Genomic DNA, 23,686 nt, shown 5'->3' on the forward strand with positions numbered 1-23,686 from the left:
AGAGATAGAGGGGGCAGACAGATCTGATGCTCGTGGGGAGCCTAAACTGTCTCCCCCGGGACACCAGCTCCCTCCTCCCCCCCTCTTGCTGCCTCTGACACACACAGAGGCAGCAAGAGCGGGGGAATTATAGTAGTCAACAAGATTAACCAATAAACCCAGGTTTATCGGTTAATCGTGTAGTCATCTACACATTGACATCCCAAATATGAATGGAAGAGCTTCTCCCACTGACATAGCTACCGTCTCTCATGGTGATGCAGCTGTGCCAATGCAGTGTTTTCAGAGTTGAAGGTCAGGAGCTGGGATTAATCTCTCATGTCTGGGTTATTGTCATTATTGTATTCACTTAAGGTCTGGTCCAAAGTTCCTTTAAAGTCACTGTCAGACTCCCTGTGACTTCAGATGGCTTCTGCCAGGCCTTAAAACACAAACGATATGGATTGAAGGAAAAACATAACCAAATCGTTGCAGGATCCGAAGGGCTCTCAGGCCCCTTTATGCTCCTGGTAATTAATTAGGAACTAGACCAAGTGGGGGTTGCTGAGTACCTCCCAAAGGGCACCCCAGAAGATAAGGCAATTCCTGTTTCCTTTGTGCCTGGAGCTGTCTCACTACACCAGAGCTACTCAACATGCAACCTGCGGCCAGTTTGTTTACAGCCTGCGGTGCAACTTGAGTTTATGCGGGGCTCAACATGCAGTCCGCAGGTGGGATCCTGTGAACATGGCCTCCACGGGGAATACATTCCACAATGGCGAGGCGTCTCCCAGGTAGGGTGAACATTGAAAGATGCAAGCGGATGAGCTGGCTGGAACAGATAGGTACAGGGTGTTTCTAGCCCTTCGGGAGGAGGTGCAGAGAATGCCAGGGCTCTTTACATATATATTTGCATATATATTTGCATTTATATACAACCACATTTAAGTTGCAGCCCTTGGCATGTGCTGTGAGTATCATTTTGGCCCCCGAGGCTTCCAAAAGTTGAATAGCCCTGCATTTCACAATTGAATTCCATTGTAGCAGAAGTGGATTGTCTCACTGACAGTGTTAGTTCTACATTTCCTACACAAAAAAGGCCAAATTCTGACCTCATCTACCCCATGCACCCCACTGATACCACCCAGGTCTCTCCCAATGAATCAGAGTAGAATCTGGCCTATTGTGCTTAGATCCCACTTGCCTTTGAAATGTCCCAGTTTTAACCCTCTCTCTTTCTATCTTTGTTCATTCCACAACTCTGCTGCTTCAAAGAAGACTAAAGAGCAAACTCACCTCCAGGGGAGCCCCCTTAGAGTTGTGCCAGGGATGAATTTGATCCTATCTTTTTGCCCAGACTTTGCTTTAGTCTTTGACTGTGATTTTATTTATTTGTGGAGAAGGGGGACGACTGAGGCTAGGATATTACAGAGATCTGTGAAATCAAGATTTTGAAAATATATGAAAGAAGGCAGGGAAGTGGCTTAAGTAGCCTGGGAACAAAATGAGAAGATTCTATTTTTAAGCATGGTTCTTTGACCCTCCCTTTGTTCTCATTTTACCAAGCCTTAATTGGTTGACTAATGTATTTTTAGACAGGGTTCGTTGTTGGTTGCACTTCTGAGTCAGAGAGAGTTAGAAAGTAGATTGGGAACCTTCTTTCTGTTATTCTCTCTGGTTGGAAAGGCTTGAACAAATGGAGGTTTAATTGAGTACTTAAAAAATCAGTCTGGCTTCCTGGCCATTCAACAGGAGGGCGAGTCATTTACACATCTGATTACTCAATCAGGCCATTTAACATTTGCTGCTAATGGTAATCCCTTATGGGCTTGAAAAGCTGTGACAATAGAAATAGATCTGGCTTCTCTGCTGAAGCCCAGGCAGACTCCCTGCATAGCTGAGGAGACTATGAAGGGTAAAAGAGGGTAAACCTTCGTGCTGCCCAAATCCTGAGCCTTTCCCAAGGCTTTGGCAGCCCTATATTGGCTGCCGGTGGACAAGGTCATATCTTGTACTGGACTGAGAGAGAAAAGCTTTTGGGTTTTGTCTGCACTGGTAGATGGGAAGCTCTGGCAGTTACAGCGCAGCTCGCAGAGTGCTGCAGGGAAGCCACCTTCTGTGTCCAAACTCTCAGCTGCCAGTGCAGTAGTGTGGCCACACATGAGGCTCTTGCAGCTCCATTCGGAGCAGTGCATTCTGGGCAGCCTCTTCTGCTGAGGATTGTGGGAAGGCAGAGGGAGAGTGACAGGACATCCTGTGTCCCCTCCCAATGCCCTGGTGTATCGCTTCGCATCCCAGCAACCACTGTGCTTCCTTCAGCTTTTGGCACGGTCTTTCATCCTCCTCAGTCTGCAGGAATGGATCCCAAACAGTTGAAGAAATTCTAATAAGTGTCACGAGGCACACCATGAACTAACCCTTTGTATTCCAAAGGCATAACAAGGGAAGGGTGAAAGCTTCGTTCAGGGCTGGACAACTGAGGCTCAGCACCTTGAGGCTGTTTGAACCGCTTGAGACCAGGGTTATTAGAGGAGGACAGTATAGGTCAGGAGGATCAGGGATGCCTTGAAGCATCCATTTGATGTGGAAAGCCAATAATAGTTGTTGCCATACACGGCAGTGGCTGTAAAGCTAGTTGGGGGGGGGGGGGAGGAAAGGGAAGGGGCTGTGATTGGTCCATATGATGTACTTACTAGAAAAGTGCCTGTTGCTTTTGCTGGGGTGTGCTTGCTTTCCTTCATGTCATGGAATAAAAATCGCTTTCCAACCCAGGAAATTAATGTATTTAAAACAACAAGGCTACGTCTACACTGGCCCCTTCTCCAGAAGAGGCATGCTAATTTCGAACTTTGGAATAGGGGAATCCGCAGGGGATTTAAATATCCCCGCGGGATTTAAATAAACATGGCCGCCGCTTTTTTTCCGGCTTGGGGAAAAGCCGGAAAAGAGCGTCTAGACTGGCGCGATCCTCCGGAATAAAGCCCTTTTCCGGAGGATCTCTTATTCCTACTTATTCCTCTTATTCCTCCGATTGAAAGTAGGAATAAGAGATCCTCCGGAAAAGGGCTTTATTCCGGAGGATCGCGCCAGTCTAGACGCTCTTTTCCGGCTTTTCCCCAAGCCGGAAAAAAAGCGGCGGCCATGTTTATTTAAAACCCGCGGGGGATATTTAAATCCCCCGCAGATTCCCCTATTCCAAAATTCGAAATTAGCATGCCTCTTCCGGAGAAGGGGCCAGTGTATAGGTATGGAGACTGAGTGGGAGTCTGCAGCGCTGGCTGGTAAAGGGGCTGGTGTGGAGTGCAGCCGCTGCTGACTGGGGACAGGATGGTGGCCAAAATGTGTTGGCAGTGACTGGGAGCATGTGGAAACCAATTCTGAGATCCTGGCTGGGGGGTGAGGGTGGCTGCGTAGCTGCTCTGTCTCCAGTGATAGCAATGCCAGGAGCATATCAGCTTGGCACTCCATAATGGTTAAGAGCCACTCCATGGCTTTGTTCCAGCGCTCAGCATCCTCCTTCCGTTCCCTCTGCTGATTGTCCTTCCAGTCTGTCAATTCTCCCTTTTCAGGGGAAGCATTTCCATACAACAAGTCCTCTTCGGTCTTTCAAGGCCATTCCTTGCCCTGAGCAGCCATTCAGCAGGTGATAACAAGGCAGGGCCCTCAAGGCTAAATAAGTGATGCAAAATACAACATTTTACAGGGGAACCACTGTTAACACTAGACAGAGAACCGACATGACCCATTTTACACTCAAGCACTCTTCACATATCTATCCTCAACTGGCTAGTGCACATAAAGTACAACCCCCCACAAATGGTGAGTTAACCACTAGGGCAGGGGAATTCATTGTTGCAAGGCCTTACTATAGTCTGGGCAGGTGTGTCTTGGGGAGAGACAACACTGTAGGGGGCCCTATAATCAGAAATTTTCCACATGCTGTGGTCTTCATGGAAGATATTTCACTGCTGTGGGTAAGCAGGCAAGCAAGGGGAGGGTCTTCTGTGAGACTGCGGCTTCTTCCCTGGAAATTACGTGGCTTGCCTCTATGCAGCAATGGTCCTCCCCAGTTACAGCACAGTGGCATGGGAACGTTACCCTTCATGGGGCAATTCATACAGCAGCTCTGCTAGGAACAGATGGAGGTGCATTGCCCAGCATCTGCATGAGACTTTTGATGAGCCCTGTGAGATGAGACTTTTGATAGGCTCGACTATAGTGAAGAGAGAGAGTCCATCAACACTCTGCTCTGCATTTGACTAGCCCTGTATAAGTACCAGCATCACACAGATCCAAACCTGCTTTCTGCAGCCCTCCTGCACCCAGCAACTCATTTTCATGCTTCCAAAAATCAAAGTCGCTTACCAAAGGCATCCTCCGCTGTTTGTGCTCTTCCAACCTCCAGCTCCTATAACTGGCTAGCCTCTGGGTAGAAAATAGCTTCTGACTGCATGCATCTGTGGATGCTGAGTCATCCTCTGGACCTTGCTCCTCCTCCCCCTCAGCAGCCTCATGCATAATGTCCCCTTTCTGGCTCAGTCCACCCTGGGATGGTCTCTCAGGCCCTGAAATGTCCATGGGCATCTTGGAGTGGAAGTGCCCCCCCCCAGTCTGTCATCTAGCTCTTTATAGTGCTAGCAGAGTGTGGGTGCAGCACCAGAGTGATGATTTGCATCCCATGCCTATGATAGGTATTTCACAGAGCCTTCATTTTGACCCTGCACTGCAGTGAATCCTGGTCATGGGCTTCTTTGTTCATGCATTTCAATATCTGCTCAAAATCATAATTCCAACAGCTGGGACTGGACAGTCTCCTCTCCCCAAACGCTGATGGGATCCAGCACCTTGACATGGCTCCCAGAAGATGATTGCGTGATGCATGGAGCAGGCATGGACACCTGGAAGGATGCACTGAGATCACACCATGTCCCTGAGCAGACAGGACAAGGACTTTCAATATCCCCAAGTAATTTAATGCATGAGGGCTGGTCACCTGAGGGCAGATGACCAGAGAGGCGAGAAGGGGCATTGTGGGACAGGAACCAGAGGCCACTCACAGCGCAGTAGTATACCAGGGAATCCATATTGGCACCCCAATGCTGTAGCCAGAGTGCTACAAGCTCTGTGTCTTTTGCCGAGGTGGTATATCTGGAGAGCAGCAACTACAGAGCTAGTGTGCATGAACTGTCTTGCCAGTGTGGACTAAAGATGTTAAGAGGCGGGTAACTGGCTTATCGTGTAGTTGATACAATTTGTATCAATACATGATCAGTCAATAAGGGAAAGCATTCAGTACCAGCTTGCACTGGGTCCAGGAGCTATCTCTTCTGTGGCTCTGCAGTTTAAATGTAGCAGGAGCTGGGCACACAGGCAGCCTGGCTCCTACTACATTTAAAATGCAGACCTGTAGTGTATAGTGTAGCTCCTGTCCACAGGAGGTGTCAGCAGGGAGCTGGGACCCATCACAGAGAGGGGCTGTTGCCACGAAGCAGACCATGTCCGTGGCAGCTGATTCCCCTCAGCACCGCCTCCCGCTCCCCCTCACCTTGCTGCCTCTGATACAGAGGCAGCAAAGGGGGGGAGGGGTAATGTGATTAGTCAAGTAGTTGACTTGACTATTTGCTTATATCCCTAGTGTGGACACCTAGGCAGGTACAGCACTGGGAGGTGATTTACTGCACTGTAACTTGCCAGTGTAGACAAGGCCTTTTACACAGAGCTCTTTCGGCTAGCCCAGCGGGATCTCCATGCTGATTCAGGATCAGCAGATTGCCATGTGTTCTGCTCCTCCTTTGTGCCCTTGACACACTACTACCCATCTCTGCCCCTGAAATGCCCTCAACAGCTCTCTGCTACTCCCAAAATGGGGAAAGCTTGGTTGTGCCTTCAGGGCAAGACTGACTGGCAGGACAAATAGCCATCAGAATCATAGAATCACAGGGTTAGAAGGGTCACCTAAACCCTGCCAAGATGCAGGCTTTGTTTTGTCTGTATCATCCAGGACAGGTGGCTCTCCAGCCTCCTTTTGAAAACTTCCATTGATGGAGCTTCCACAGCCTCCCTAGGCATCTGCTCCATTGTCCTACTGTTCTACCAGGAAGTTTTTTTCTCCTGGGATTTGAGCTAAATGTGGGTTTTTTTGGTAGTTTGAACCTACAGCACTTTGTCCTGCCCTCTGAGGTGAGAGAGAATAACTTTTCTCAATCTTTTTATGGCAGCCATTGAAGCATTTGAAGACAGCTGTCCTGTCTCTCCACTATCACCAATTAAATGTCTCTTTTCCAAACTAAACATGACTAGTTCCTTCAGCCTTGGCTCATGTGGCTTGCATGCTATCCTTTTGATCATCTTTGTCATTCATCTCTGGATCTTTCCCAGTTTCTCTACATCCTTTCTAACAAATCGGCAGACCAAACTTGGACACTGCACTCCAACTGAAGCATTGTCAAAGTGCAGTAGAGCTAGATTGTTACCTCCTGTGACTTGCATGCTTTGCCTCCATTAATGTAACCCAACATTGCATTTGCTTTTGTTTGCAACAGCATCACATTCTTGACTCGGGACCAAGAACCTGGTCCATAACACTGAAATATAACTGTAAAAGTTCCTGCAGTAACTTTTGTCTGTGTTATCACCCTCGCTCTTTAATTTTTCATGTTCAGCAATCATTTCCATAAGCATCCTTCAGCCACTCAATTATCTTTTTAAACAATCTTAAATGAAGCATCCACTTTCCAAAAGTCGTGACACACCTGCCGTGCTTGTATCTGCATCCCAGTACATCTAACAATGCTAATGGAGTGTTTTCCCATGGGGATGACTGCTTACTGCCAATGCTAACCAAAAGTGGAAATTAAAAGATTTTTGTATAGTTATTTAAAGACCCACTCTGTATAAATTTAAATAATGTCTTTGCCATGGACCAAGATTTTTTTTTTAACAAAAAGAAACACAGGAATTTAAAGATCAATGGTCTACCCAGTCCACAATCCTGTTTCTTATATTGGTCTCAGAAGAAGGTGCAAAAACCCATTGGGAGACCAATACGAATAATTAACCAAAAGTTGTGCTGAGTTGTAAAGCCCTGTACAGACACAAAATTTTGTAACCGCATCTACATTTGAATCAACAGAGATGAGCTGCGATATCCGCAATCACATCCATGGATGCAGATACCATGGATATAAAGTGGATATCTGCAAATTTTCAAGGTTCTGGATACAATATTTGTACCCTCATTTGCATCCATATCTGCAAAAATGAGCCGCAGATATCTGTGGATTTGCAGAGCTCTTATAGAATCATAGAATCATAGCGTTGGAAGAGACTCAGAAGGTCATCGAGTTCAATCACCTGGCCCTAAGCAGGACCAATTACAACTAAATCATCCCAGCCAGGGCTTTATCAAGCACCCTCGGATGCATTAGATCCACCCCCATGGATATATGTATGTCCAGCTTTTCCAAATAGTTATTTACCTGTTCTTTCTCCACCATGGGCTGCCCACCTCTTTCCCATACTGTGTTGCTTAGCGCAGTAGTCTGGGAGCTGACCTTGTCTGTGAAGAGAGGCAAAAAAAGCACTAAATACTTCAGCTTTTCCCATATCATCTGTCACTAGGTTACCTCCTTCATCCAGTAAGAGTCCCACTCCTTCCCTGACCACTCTGATTGCTAATGTGCCCGTAGAAACCTTTCTTGTTACCTTCTGCTGAATTGTCCATTATTGGCAATTTTGAAGCCATATTTGTATGTTTTTCTAAGATGCATGCTATAGTTCAATCAGAAATTAGTCCAATACATAATAGAGGTCTGATCAGATGAGGTCTAGTGAAGACACGCTAATTCAGAACAAGAAGGACACTCCAGTCAATGCCAGTAGTCCTGCCTCCATGAGGAGTAAGGGAAGTCGAAGGGAGAATGTTCTCCCTTCAACTTCCTGCAGTCTGGACAGCACCAAAAGTCAAGGGAAAGTACTTTGACTTGAGCTGCGCAATTAACATAGCTGAACTTGTATCTTAATTCAACCTTATCCCGTAGTGTAGACATACCCTATGAAATTACATGTCTAACTCAGAACTCCCAGTTCCTCCTCTTTGTTGTTGCTGCATTACCATTATCCATTGATGGTCATTCACACAACGTATACTTGAAGTCAAGAACTGCTTTGGTAGCATTTGATGGCAACTCACTGGATTTGTATTTACATGTCCAACTGCAAATGCTATATAGGATGCAAAGCAGTAGAAAATCTGGCCCATTAGCTTTGAAAAGATATCTGCGTGGCCACAGACCACTGTAAGGAAGACAAATGGAATATATTTTCTGTTATAGTCAGCTGCCATGGAAGAAGTCCAGTGAACAGCAAATGCAAATAGGAGACCAAGCACTGTGATACTCAGTGGATATAAATTGGAGCAGTTCCACTGAAGTCAATGAAGCTACAGTGATTTATTCCGGCCAACTATATATGTGCCCTTTTCATAGACTCTTAGGAGCCCTGGATGGGAAACACCTGTAAGATCAATTGGCTCATCTCCCTGCCAATGCAGGATTATTTCCTATAGACCATTTGTTAGGACTGTGTAATGAAAGCTAAATATTGTATAGATATGGCATGCAGTATAATAAAGCAGACAACTGAACAAGGCAATGTTAGATTGTTAATATTAGATTCCTTTGCATAATGTTGTTGTATAATGTTATTGTATAATATTAGTTTATTTTGTCTGTCTTTTAGTTTAGTCCCTATTCGTCTTTTCCTTTTTTTCAGTTTTGTTTTAAAATATGCAAAATGAGACACAATGTCTTCAAAAAGAAATAAAAGAAAACAAGAAAAGAAAGAGAATCCCTTAAGCTCCATGACATTTTTTAAAAAGTGCTTCTTCTCTTCTCCCCCACCCCATCCCCGTTCTTTTGACCAGCCTGCGGCTGGGACTTTGATCTATATTTCAAGCACTGAGGTCCCTTATCAGAGAAAACACAAGAAAGGAAAAGTGAGAGCTACAGACAGAATGACAAATAGAGCCACCCTGAGTCTCCATGGAAAGACTTCTGAGCACTTCAGTCTCATGTAAGCACAAATTCAATCTGAAAAAAAATAGAGAAAATATATCTGCAAAGGGAAAGTACCTGAAAGGCAAACAGAGCTGTGCCTTAAGGCCCAGTCCAACTTCCCAGATTTCAAAGAGCCTCTTTTTGATGCGAGGAAGGTTGGATAGTGTAACTACCACAGGGTAAAACAATCATATGTATTTTATTGCAATGCTTTGTATGTACCCCTCTTCTTTGCTCTCTATCACCATGCATGGCCTGCTCTCACTCCAGGAGAGAATGCTTAGGCACTTGCCTACTGTGCCTAATTGGAAATCAGGCTGTGGGGTGAGCCCAGTACACAGATCCAGGAATGTGGTTTTATGAATCCAAAAGTTCCACTGTCACTGCTCATCATCCCAAACCTGCATAACAATGTGATCCTACCAGTTAGTGCTTGTTTCTCTGGCCTGGAAGCAGTGCTTAGCTGTCTACAGCTGCTCTGTGAATGCTACCAACAATCTTGATATTGTTTTGTGCCAAGTCCCATAGCAAACTGGCCTCCAAGCATCATCCTGTTCCCTGTCTGTGATAGTTCTTGTGGCTCTGCAAATATTGGAGGATCAAGTTCCCAGGGATTACAATGCTCAGGAGTTGTGTGGGGTCCATGCTTCTGATCGGCAGATGGTGACAAGTCCAGTGTGGGTTTGCGAGAACTTGAAAATAAGCCCTAAAATTATTAGATAGAGTTACTGGTCTGGGATGGAGAACATTGCATTATGGGAAATTGACCTCTTCATCCCCATCTCTTCTGAGTCGCTTGCTTTTTCCCAACTTGGCATTGTTAAAACTCGGCATTGGTAACACTACCCAAAATAAAGAGCACAGAAGAGTGATGGGTTGTTCACTGGGATTCCTACTCATCATGCTCACATTGTATATCAACATAAATACTCTTAGTGAGTACACACAGCACCAACACAAGGGGACAACTATGCACGTGCACAAGAGATACTCTAATGATGATGTCTGTATGCCAACACCATGGCAATGGCAAAACTTTGGTTCAGCTCCAGTCAGGTCCTGAGGGATCCAGACTAGAGAGCTTCAACCTGTACAGAGAATTTGCTGAACCACGGAAAATCAATATTGTCTAGCAGCATTATCAACACTTCTGCTTACTGGGCTTTTACAAGACATTTAGGGGTTAATTAGAGCTAAATAACAGCACAGTATACTGAGAGCCAGGACTGGTGCTTGTAAACAAACTTTATGGTACCATGGGAAACTTGGTCATACCAATGATAAGTGGACATCTCTCCAACTAAAATCATGCTGGACCACAGATGTTGCTGGACCAGAGAGTGCTGGATTAGAGAAGTTCAACCTATAGGGTAAATATTGCTCAGTTGCCACAGTTTTTAGATCTTTCTGGAGTTCCTTATAGTCCTTCCGATCTTAACTAGCCTCAGCATTTTTGTGCCATTAGCACATTTAGCCACTTTACTATTCACTTCCTCTTTCAGATCATCAGAGGTCCAAATTCTTCAATCATTATTTAAGGCTTTCTGAGACACATATATACTGTCATTGATTTTTCAACGTTAGCTATTCATGAGTATGGCCCCTAGGATTTGGCACCAGATACAGAACTGATCCCCAAGCCACCATACTATTAACCTCTTTCCATTATCCCGCCTCTTTATTTCCTATCTCTTAAACAGATTTTAATCCAGGACAAGCCTTTACCTCCCGTGGTTACCAAGGTTGCCTAACAGCTTCTTGCAAAGGTCTTTTCTGAAAGTCTTTTGAAAGCCTGAATAAATTTTATCCATCCGTTTGCCTTCATTCAGTGTTTTGTTAATGCTGAATGAATCCTAGCAGTTCACAGAGGCACAATTCACCCTTGTAAAAGCACGGCTTTTTTGTCCCTTCAGATTATATATAAATTGTCTTAATTTATAACCCTATATTTAATGATTTTTCTCAGCTATTTTAACTGAAGTAAGGTGTCCTGAACCATATATCTATAACACAGACCATCACCTGCAGCTCTTTTAGAAAGACTGATAATGCTGTGTCGATTACCTTCCAGTTGTCCAGGGAAGCGGCTTTTTAAAAAAATGATAGATTTTGTCTCTTTGATAGCAGTTCTGCTGTTTCACTGTTTCGTTTCTTAGAGCCTCCAGATAATTAAGATCCAGAAGTGGTGATTAATTGCAATGATATATCTTGAGTTATCCCAATGCCTCTTGTTTGTGATAGCGCACTCTCAGAAAAGGTTCTGACTTCACCTGTGAAGAGTAACCTCATGTTAAGTCTTTTGGAAACAATGGTAATCACTTCATAATTTGTTTCAGCACTTCTCTTTTCTAGCCCGATTCTTTAACACACACTCGAAGCCTCATTATCTGCCCAGGCAATTGAAACACGAGGTGACCTGCAGATGAGCTAATGTGCTTAGCTCCATAAACTACAGATACTGCCTTGTGCTATGATTATTAGATGGGACTGGAAGGCACACGTTTCTGAATTTTAATTCTATTTCTGCCACTGCTTTGCAGTGATCCTTGGGTAAATCATTAAACCTCTTCAATTCAGATCCCCCATGTGTAATATATGGAAAATAAAATTTACTGTCTCCCCCGCTTGTTGTGGTTGTGAGGATTAATTAGTTAATACTTTCAAAGAGTTTTGAATGTAAGTGCTGAGTAAATTATCATTTCTTTTCCAAAAGGAGTAAGGGAAAAGGAAAGAAAATATTAACTGAATGTTGACCAGGGAGGACACATTCTTTTCTTGTATAGACATTGGTCCAAATATCCATTGGTTACCCCCAAAACAAACTTCAATTATCCAGGGCCAGATCATTATATGAAGTAACTTGGCAAAGGTTCACTGAATTCAGTGGAGCTACATTGACTTACACCAGATGAGGCCCTTGTCCATTTACTTCAGAGGAGTTAATCTGAATTTACCCTGATGTAAATGAGGACTGTGTTTGGCTTGTTGTCAGTATGTTGCCCTCATCATTCCTTTTAATGACTATGATCTCCTGCCAAATTCATGGTGTCGGATTCCAACGTTTATAGCTGAGAAATCTCTTATGAAGAGCAAATTATTTATTACCACAGAAGCACTGAGAACGGGAAGCAGTAACCAAAATCAAGACCTCCCCCTTGTAGCAGGTGTTATACTGAGACAGTCCTCACCTCCAGGGGTAAAAGTAACTGAGCTCTTTAAATAGCTCCTGCTGGCTTTTGCTTTAGCTCAGCCAACTCTTTCCAGAGCTGCGCACCAGGCATACCCACTTACTTTCACCTAGTTGCCTCAAAGAGTTTACAGTCTAAATACACAAGAGAGACAAAGGTTGTTAGGGGAAACAGAGGTGAAGTGATGTGCTATATATCACAAGACAGGATTGTAGCAGCATTGGAAGAAAACCCAGGTATCTTGTGTCCCAGTCCAGGACACCAGCTACTGGGCCATATACTGCAGACAAAAATACAGTAGCTAAAAATACCTTCTTGTTCTCTGCTGGTAGGTATTTTAGAGTACTGGTGCCCAATGCTCAATTACAGATTTTGCAGGTGCTTGGTGTTATCCCTCTATTAGAGATGTCCAATTTGTTTCTGCTTCTGAAATACTCGGCTGGGTTTAGTTGCAGCTCCTTGAGGGTGTAAGAGTTGCGTGGAGGTAAAGAGGAAGAATTGGCACTGTATGTTTAGAAAAGGCTTATCATTGATACTCCTAACAGCAAAGGCAGGACTGTCACAGGCAAAAGCTCGAGAGGATTAGCCAGGATTCTGAAGAGTACAGTAAACCGTCCTTATCTCTCTCAGAATGGCAGGGCGTTTTCTACAGCATGGTTGGTTCAAATGCTTTTTTAAAAATGCCAGTTTTCAGAGGCTTGTAAATGCTGAAATTTGGGCTTTGCCATTTTGAGGCTTAAAATTAGATTAAGATTCAGTTGGTACGTTGCCCATGAAACTAGCAAAAATGGCTGCTTGTGAAAAGAACCAAGAGGAGCTCTGTAGTTACATTTCAATTTTATCTGAACTTTAGAACCTTCTATAACTTGCCCACAGGTACACCAAGAGTAAATCCAGAGCATTTTATAGAGCTACACAAGTAGACAGACAGTGTGAGTGCGATCAGTCCAATGCAACATAGGCTCAAGTTATTCAGAGCACTTAAGCACATGCTTAAAGGTAAACACATGTTATGTGTTGTCACAAATCAGTCATAAAGAGCATGGTCCAAAACTGGCAATCCAAACTTATGAAAGAGCAGATATTACACATACACACACATATTTCCTTCTTTATAAGACTGAAATTCAACACAACTAAACTTTTAAAAAAAGAAAAAGAAAGAAGAAAACTTTAAAAAAGGAGAAAATTTTAAAAAATCCACACAAGTTTTCCTTCTGGGAAGAGGAAGAAAGAATAAAGGAAAGGGCTGCATGTGACAGATGCCACTCATGTGACTTAATGCACTAGTGGAGGGTGTTTAAATACCTTAGCGATGAACATAGTATGAGACACTGAACAGAACAGAAAGTTCCAATCCTGCAATTGGCAGTGGACAGGCTGAGCTCAGGTGGAACCAATTTCAGGATCAGATCCCTGGCCCAGATTCTGCACCAGCTTTCATCCTGCCATTCAGCAAGTCTGTGACAGAGCTAAAAGTAGAACCATTGCTACTGTGGCAGAAAAGAGGTGACAGACTCCAAATTCATCTTCCTAAAATGCCCTTTACCCATTTTTTATATACCTTCATCATTGAAATGTGAGGTTATGGCATGACTAGAGAAAATTCAGGAATAATACGCAGGAGTTCTGACTCCACGATCTTGGCTCTGCCCTTTACAGTTCTTTAGTTACATATAAAGGGAACACCCACCCAGACACATGAATCCTGCATTTGTTCTGGTTCCCAAGATCAATGCAAACTTCTGCTTTGTGAAGAGATAACTTTAGGAAAGTGATGGTACTGGAGAATAATTATGGTAATTGAAAGTTGGAGTAGAATTATGGTAATTGAAAACTTCTTCTGTGACAGGTATTTCTAAAGCTCTGGGATTCTGGGGCTGCTCAGTATCACCATGTATGGTAATTAGTGTTTTTTCCCCAAAATGACTGAAATTTCATGCAAATGTAACTTTAACTGTTATTTGTATAGTCAGCGTGTTACACATATAGACATCGAATTTAATTTTTAAATGTGTGTTTTGCAGTCTGAAGCAAAATGCAGGACAATGTAGCACTTTAAAGACTAACAAGATGGTTTATTAGATGATGAGCTTTCGTGGGCCAGACCCACTTCCTCAGATCAAATAGTGGAAGAAAATAGTCACAACCATATATACCAAAGGATACAATTAAAAAAAATGAACACATATGAAAAGGACAAATCACATTTCAGTACAGGAGGGAAATGCGGGGGGGTAGGGGGAGAGAGGAAGGAAGGTAAGTGTCTGTGAATTGATGATATTAGAGGTGGGGAGAGTGGGATGTTTGTGAGTTAATGGTATTAGAGGTGATAATTGGGGAAGCTATCTTGGTAATGGGTAAGATAGTTTGAGTGTTTGTTCATTCCTTTTTGGAGAGTGTCGAATTTTAACATGAATGACAGTTCAGAGGATTCCCTTTCAAGTGCAGATGTAAAAGGTCTTTGTAGCAGAATGCAGGTGGTTAAGTCATTGAGAGAGTGTCCTTTCTGGTTAAAATGGCAAGAAACTGTTTTTTCTTTGTGATCTTGTCTGATATCTGTTTTGTGGGCATTAATCCTTTGGCGAAGTGTCTGAGATGTTTGTCCAATGTACATAGCAGACGGACACTTTCGGCACATGATAGCATAGATTATATTTCTGGATGCGCAGGAATATGTGTTCTTGATTTTATAACTCACTTGGTTAGGTCCAATAATGGTATCAGCAGAATGAATATGTGGACAAAGCTGGCAACAGGGTTTGTTGCAAGGGAAGGTACCAGGGTTGGTATTAGTGTGGTATGTCTAGAAACCATCAACTTCAAGACAGACCCAAGAAAACCAACAATAGAACACCACTTGTCATCACCTACAACCCCCAACTTAAACCTGTCCAACACATTATCAGTAAACTACAGCCTATACTGGAACAGGATACCATACTCCAAGAGGCTCTGGGAGACAGACCCATAGTCTCCTATAGAAAACCACCTAACCTCAAGATGATTCTTACCAACAACCACAGGACATACCACACTAATACCAACCCTAGTACCTTCCCTTGCAACAAACCCCATTGCCAGCGTTGTCCACAAACATCCCACTCTCCCCACCTCTAATATCATCAATTCACAGACACTTACCTTCCTTCCTTCCCCCCCCCCTGCATTTCCCTCCTGTTCTGAAATGTGATTTGTCCTTTTCATATGTGTTCATTTTTTTAAATTGTATCCTTTGGTATATATGGTTGTGACTATTTTCTTACACTATTTGATCTGAGGAAGTGGGTCTGGCCCACGAAAGCTCATCGTCTAATAAACCATCTTGTTAGTCTTTAAAGTGCTACATTGTCCTGCATTTTGCTTCAGCTACCCCAGACTAACACGGCTACACTTGTATCACTATTTTGCAGTCTGCCGAGAGCTGCTGCCTTGGCAGTCATAAAGAGTGAAATTGCCTATTCAGTCTACAGCATGGACACTGTAATATTGACCCATGCATCTGTGTGTTCCAACCTAAACCTGGAAGGAGCACCTCAAGGAAGAACCGGATAGTTCAGTCGTCAAGCTTGTTTCGATTGTTGCTTCTTAGCTGAGACTACCAACAAAGCATCAGTTAGTGTCAATTGCAGAAGTCTCTGGGATGAGGATGCTTGTCTAACAGAAAAAAAAAAGACTATTGCCTGGTCTACAATTGAAAATGAACTCTTTAATTGTAGTTAAACCAGCATATGATTGAGTGCACACACCCCGCACTGGAAAGGAAAGGGTTAAAGAGCTGCTCAGGGCCCAGACAGGTTCTCCTGCCACATCAGCAATCCACGCAGAGACTAAAGGCAAAGCTTAACAGAGGCTCAGAATGGAAGCAGCCAGCCAGTGGAGGTAAGCAGATCCAGAAGGCTCTGCAAACGAAGTGCTGTGGGAGGCCCAGCTACCAGTGCCCCTGACTATTAATGGTCTACCTGTTCTGCTGAAGGAAGAGGACTCTGGACATTGGCAAGGTTGGAGACTTCTTCTTTCATTTATTTTGTTTATAAGACTTTGCTTTTCCTTCTTGCATAGGAAGGCTCAGAGGAAGCCACATAGCTATGGACCTTTGGTCAGAACCCAGAGAAGGGGGTGAGCCAGAATTCTCCTACTCACCATCAGGCAAAAAACATATCCTTGATACAAGAGACTAGCCACTAGGAAGACCCGCATCCTAAAGAGTCCAGAATCCGAGACTTTGGCTAGATGAATCCTGAAGCCCTTGCTGGGTGGTGCAACTAGCCCTTTGTTAGACTCTTTATATACCCTGCAAATGGTTAACACAATTTGTGGCCCAGCCAGAGGCTGGAATGACAGAAGGGGACAAACCACCAAAGGGTCAGAATGATGATCAACAGGGGATGCCAAGACAGAAAAACACCTGTCATACTGTCGCCTGACCACTAGATAGCACCTGTGAGGACTTAATACAGTACTCTTAATACAGTACCATCCTTCCACAATTACATTGACGTATACAAGGGTAAATAACGACCTGGGTAATTGTAGTAATAGGGGAGGGTGGCACAGGCAGGCACTATTCCTTTTTTCTTGATAGACCTTTTCTACCCTTCCCCTGTTTTCCTGCTTGCTAAGGATAGATAAGAGGGCTGCAGCTGTACAAGGACCGTGGCTACCTCATGGATACCCTGTGTGTGAAAGTAGTTATCTCCCCTCTGCCTTCTTTTTCTCAGCTATGTAAATATGCTCAGGGTCATAGTTCCTTCCTTCCCCCTGTAAGTTGCTGATTAAACAAATTTGTGATTACAATTGCTGCAAAATTGCCTGCATGAGATGCTTAATACTGCAACAGTAAAAATGGACGGGCAAAAGTATATTCATTATGTGGCTGTTGCTACTCATTATATGGGTGTTCATAGCGCTAAATAAGGGCTTAGGGGGTGTAGCAGATATGTGTATTTCCATACTAACTTAGATAAAAGAGTGTGATGTAGTTAATTTGGTGCTCACTGGCGTGGTTGATGTTGAAGGTAATGAGTATGCAATAAAGAAGCCTGTCCACTCAAACCACATCTAGATTCCCCTGCTCTTCTGCTTTCCTTTCCTTACCAACAGATTACACACAACTATTTCAGTATTAATTATGTCAGTATTGCTATTTTCATATAGAAATGGTAATTATATGTATCAATATAAACCACCTTTGTTGCACTATAATTGCTTCCACGCTAGTATGCTTCCAGTATAATGTGGCAGGGCACCTCCTTTGCCTCAAGTTTCTCCCGGTGGTGGTACGGTCCTTTGGTAAGTTGTTCCCACTCTGGAGAGTTTTTATCCCTCATTTGTGTGTTTATTACAAGATGAGCTGCAGGGTCTACCCAAGAGAAAAGTACATATCACAGAAAAGGGATTGCTTCCCCACCTTCTTCTATGCTAGCCTCTGGGTAGTTCCCTAAACTGTACATTAGTGTGGCTGCTTTCCCCATAAGAAGGAAAGCCACCTTCCACTCAAGAACATAAGAACAGCCATACTGGGTCAGACCAATTGTCCATCTAGCTCAGTATCCTGTCTTCTGACAGTGGCCAATGCCAGATGCCCCAGAGGGAGTGAACAGAAACAGGTAATCCTCAAGTGATCCTGTCACCCATTTCCAGCCTCTGACAAACAGAGGGTAGGGGTCACCATTCCTACCCATCCTGGATGATAAGTATTGATGTGTACTGTTATAGTCTTGGACCTCACAACATCTTCTGGCAAAGAGTTCCACACGTTAACTGTGTGCTGCATGAAAATATACTTCCTCTTGTTTGTTTTAAAACTGCTATTTATTAATTTCATTTGGTGACGCCTTGTTCTTATGTTATGGGAAACCTTTCTCCCTGCTACAACTTGGCAGCTTATGCTCCATCTCTTGACTCCTCTCTCTTAACAGAAGAGGAGTTCTTAATGTTCACTGGCAGCCCTTAACTGGCCTCAGGTTTCTTTAGTTAATCGGAGGTAACCGATGTTTTCAGCTCCTAGGGAACACCATTCTAGGGGTGATATATCTGTTCTCCCCTACTCTCTTATACCTGTCAGGACTGACTTTGTCACAGTAGCTATATTGGTAAAAAATAATAGGCCTAATTGACATAGTTGTAATGGTACAAAACCTGTGTGTGGACCAGGTGTGATGCAGTATGATTAAAATGTGACCATTTATATAATTAATATTGTCATTGTTAGACAATGTCAACAAACCTTGTACAAAGAGTGTCATGTAAAGTTTCAATGGAAACATTATAATCTATCAAATATGATTATTGTGCTTGTATGAATGTATGATCTTTGTATCTAAAGGTAGGAATATTCACTATGTCCTGGTATTTGAAATATGTTTGCTCCTGGGGGCTCTAGCAGCTTGGGGCACACCTCAGCTCCAGAGGGCATAGTGGCAGTCTACCAGTTCAGGAGCAGGCCAGAGAGGTCTGGCTCCTTCAGCGGCTGCTATCTTACTGAGCTGCAAGCCTTGTCTTTTATACTTCCTGTGCCACCCCCTGACTTCCAGGGGGAGGCGTGAACACTGCTGGATCTGGTCCCCAGTGTTCACAGAGTGGTCCTTCCTGCTCTAGGTCAGTGGGAGGTCACACCACCTCACTACAGGAGTGAAATGTTTTGCAAAAATGGAATTATGGCGAAATGCTTGTTTTCTGATCAAAACCTGACCTTGCTGATTTCCAGAAGTGAATGAGTGTGTCACTCTATAGCCTCATGGTTAGGACACTGATCTATGACATTGGAGATTCAGAGAAGAGTTTTTCATCTCAGATCACTTCGAATCACCCAAAGCAGGGTGATTCACCACATCCCAGGCCGGATTCCTAACCAAAAGGCTACAGAGTGTCAGTGAATGTTTCTCTCTCTTCCATACCAGATGAAAATCATTTCAAAACCTACACATCTAGATGGAATGTTGCACCTTTGATGAAAATATTTTCTCAAAATATTCTGACCAGCCCTAGCAACAACACAGAACTAACTGCTTTAAAGAATGTATTTTAGGTTAATACCTAAGCCATCATATGTCATCAGGGCTGAAGTCCATGACATGCTTGACTTCAATGTGCTTGCTTTGTAACTTTCAGGGTGATTGGATCACCTTTGGTATCAAACAGGCTATTTTGGCAGTCTCCCGCTAACAGGCAGCGATACATTTTTTAAGTGGTACCAACATATATTCAAAATAACAATAGTAGAACTCCATCTTTATTGAGCTTAGGTGATCTGCTTCTCTTTGGACCCTGACACACTTATCCATGTCTTCCTGGCTACTTAGATACTGTAGTTTTAAAGGGTCTGGCTGTTACTGCAGTGTCCTTGATATGCATTTCTAAGCATTGTTTGTCACTCTTTAATGCTCCTGAATACATAATTTCTTTGGTAGTCTTTCTTTTGCTTGAAACAGTGTTGACAATAGAACATATGTAACAGAAGTTCTTAGACATGTAACTACCATTGTTTCCCAGTCTATTGGCAGCATCTGCTTGCCAGTTGACAAACACAGCCTAGGTCAAATAAGTTTCGATGTGCTTGATGAAAAGAAGCAATTTTTCTTCTTTCTCATAACATTGTAGTTGTCATCACTGTAGAATGCGACAGCGTCATTCCAAAGCATAGTTTTGTCTTTTCAAGAGTAGGTATTTACCTATAACATGTTAGAATGACTAAAATCTAGTTAATGTTTGGCCTATATCTTTCAATAGAATTACAAATTCATTAGAATTACAAATTTCCTCTCATGTCCTTGACCACTGCTCTCCTCTGTCATTAGACAGAATGACCCATCATTTCTGATGTTCTGCTGGACTAACAAAGCAGTCTCACTGATTATCATTGTTTTCACGCATCCATATTTGAATTCTTTAAGAGCACAGCCAGGGAGTATGTCTTCAGTGTTTAAGTTTTTATATAACACCTGTCACCATGGAACCTAAGATTAGCATCTTACACAGTTTTGTGAAATGATCAACGGCTGCAGATGGTGAGTTATGTTTGGCAACACAATTTGAAGACAGTGCTTCTGTTCTTATTTCATTTCCAGCACTGACATGTTTATCAAATACAAAGACCTTGATTATCTCAACCAATAAATCAAGCATTGATTAGTCATAACAAAGAAGGGAAGTCTGGTCCCATATTTAGAATAGGTGGCTATAAGTAATTCTCTGACTTGCTGAGTATATTGAGCAAACCATTTAACCATCCCATGCTTACTTTGCACATCCATACAAGTCTTTTAATTGAGTATTTTTTTGAGAAATTTTATTTGTACTATATTAGCACCTAGAGTCTCCAATCATGAATTGGGATTACATTGTGCTAGGCATCATACATACCCATACCCTGTGTAACCCATTGTAGGAGGGTTACAATCTAGGCATCAGTTTAGCTTCATTACTGTAATGTGATCTGAGAAACTGCTATAAAAAGTGGTATGTAAATTTTAAAAATATTACCAAATTTTGGCTTGTTTTGGTTCACAACTTGCATAGTAATTTTTATCATGAGAGTCAGGCTGATGTGCATATTCAGAACTAAAAATAGCCACATGATTTGCCATGTCAACTTTTGCCATCCCACAGGAATAGATGTTTCTACTAATTTTGTACTATTGTTGTATTATAGAAGCTACAACTGAACCTAACCAGCACTGGACCTCACTTTGCTGGTTGCTATTTCAAGGAAATTAGAAGACAGGGCTCTTGTACCAAAAAGTTTGAAATCTAGTTTAGAGAATGTTTTCATTTCCTTTTTCTTCTATCTCCTACAGCAAAACTTGTATATGTGTCATATCCATTTGTCAAACCATTTATATCACATCAGAGAAGGAACTTGAGATTGCTTTGTGGCAGGTTCGAGAGATTGCTGCTGTCTTCTGGATTCTTCATTTCTAGGTCATTTGTTCAAATGCAATCTGGGTTGGCATAGGGGAGATAAGTTAGTGATCTCAGTCCATTTCCTAGTGCACAAGTGTACACTCCCTAAACGCATCAGTGAATTGGTACCTTAGACCGAATGACCCTCTCATTAGTACAGGCAATCCTTTCTAAACAAAGCTGAGGTAAAATGCCTGGGAAGAATGATAAAGCTTGCATTTTCACTGGCCATGATGTACTTGGGCTGTGGTTGAACAGAAGACTGGTGTCTGGGGGGTGTCATGTTGGTACTATTCACAAGCACGGATTCTCCCAGTGCCATGCATTTTGCATCATCATTTAAACCTGGGCAATATGAGTGTACAGCACTACCATTCAGGCTTAGCTATACCCACTTGACAGTGAGATGCCAAACTAGCAAAGCAGTGCAGCATGTACTGATTTTTTTTACTTCAGTGGAACCACTTGCCTGTTTAAAGTTAAGCACATTTTTCAAGGCTTTGTTAAGTGAGGTGAAATTTGGGGTAAGCAAAACAAATCAGACTCCTGAAAGGGGTACAATATTCTAGAAAGGTTGAGCATCACTGGTTTACCCTTGCACTGCTCCACTGCTTAGGAATCCAATCTAGTTCTCCAACTCCTTTTCAAAGGTTCCTCGCACAGACCCTTGCCAGGTTCCTTGCCCACAGGGGTGTTTTCCCGAATAGCTACATAAACTGCAGAGCATTTCCAATGCCAGACCATTTTTAGATGGTGGTAGTTCATTCCAGCTGATCCCCCACTGTCTGGCTATGGCCAGTCTGCAGGGACACAAAGCATTTAAAAAAAAAAAAGGAAACAATGTATTCCTCCTCCTCTGTTTACTCCTGTTTACATCTCTACATGCTGAAATGCAAGCACATGGGTTGCAGTAGCACTTCCTCAAGTGGAAATTTCCAAATTGTTGAACTGTTATTTCATGCATAGGAACAATATTTGTTTTCTGATTCCTTTTGTCTTACAGCAGTTTAGCTTAGTAAAATGGAATAGTCCACAGAATGCAGAAAGTCTCTTGTGATTAAATATAACCAGTTTTTAATGAAGTGGAATTTTAAAACATCTCTCTAATTTTCTCTTTATTTAACTAAATAAAGAGACATTGTTATTTCATATATATTTACATTAGAGCTTGGAGAAAAAAGAAGTGAAAAAGTTCATGGGGGTACAGTGTAACCTGCAGCCAAAGCCCCGGCACTGTTCAAGTAAGTCCTGAAATAAGACTTAAGTGAGGCACAGAATTTATGTTGGCTATCTGCACAAGGGTGAATTTCACCCTTTGTTAATAATGAAACAGATTTATTATGTGAAGATAGAGTGAGCGGGTGTTTGGGGGCCTATTCTAAGGATGTAGCTCCTTCCAGATGGGAGGAATCCCTGTCTTAGTATACGTCTACATAGCAGCGTTATTTCGGAATAACATCTGTTATTCTGAAATAACTATGCAAGCATCTAGACAGCTAGCCCATAATAATTTCGAAATAACAGGTGGCTTATTTCCGCATTTGTAAACTTCATTCCACGAGGAATGACGTCTCTTCCGAAATATCTATTTGGAATAGCAGTAGTGTGGATGCTCTACTGCTGCTATTTCAAAATAGCTCCTCCCCCAAGCTATTCAAAGTAATTACTCCCCAGTGCTTCCTGGGGCTCTAATTTGAGGTAGCATGTCCACATTTGAGAAGCCTGCCTCAGACTAATTTCCAGGTTTCCCTGAAGTGTAGACGCGCTATTTCAAAATAAACTATTTCGGAGTATTTCTTCCGGAATAGCTTATTCCAAAATAATCATGCAGTGTGGATGTAGCTTTAGGGAGGATCTGAGATTAAGTTTAGGGTGTACATATGCTCCCTATTTTGGGGAGAAAGCAAAACTGGTTTTGGTCTGCAGCATTAGCTGCAGGAGAGGAGGTGCCTTTGTACTGCCTTCCAGTAACAAGTGAAGGTGCTTCTGGTGTGCCATTGCCGTTCTGGAGACTCTGTGTAAGTATTCTAGCCCACAAATAAAATGACTGCAAGGTTATGTACCGATACTACAGTCTGAGGGGATGGACCATAAATATATGTGCAAGGTCAGTTGTAGAGCTGGTCAGAAAATGGAATTTCCACCCAGCACGAATTAGAACAAAAGAAAATCAAGATGTTGAAGCTTTTCATGGAAATTCTGGGAAAAAAAATTGATTTGGAAACATTGACAGGCTTTGTTTAATAATATTGCATTGTTTTGTTTGACTAACCCCACTCACTTTGTGGTGATGTGTTCCTCTGGGTGGAGCTATCCTTCTCCTTTCCTAAGTGCAAGTCTGCCAGGCTGATGCATGGACTGCACATCGGCTGGGAGGGAGTCAACAGGGGACTACTTTATGCTCTCCCCATTTTGCTCACAGGCCTGTTGCAATCTGGTCCTATATGAGCAGTGTGAGGATGTGTGCTATAGATATTACTCTCTCACCCAAGCAGGACTGCAAGCTGCTTACAGGAGACCAGAAAGGAGACTAGTTAGGCAGGGAAGAAACTGGAACAA

The sequence above is a fragment of the Pelodiscus sinensis genome, chromosome 1 (assembly GCF_052426305.1).
Source record: "Pelodiscus sinensis isolate ZL-2025 chromosome 1, ASM5242630v1, whole genome shotgun sequence".
Lineage (NCBI taxonomy): Eukaryota > Metazoa > Chordata > Testudines > Trionychidae > Pelodiscus > Pelodiscus sinensis.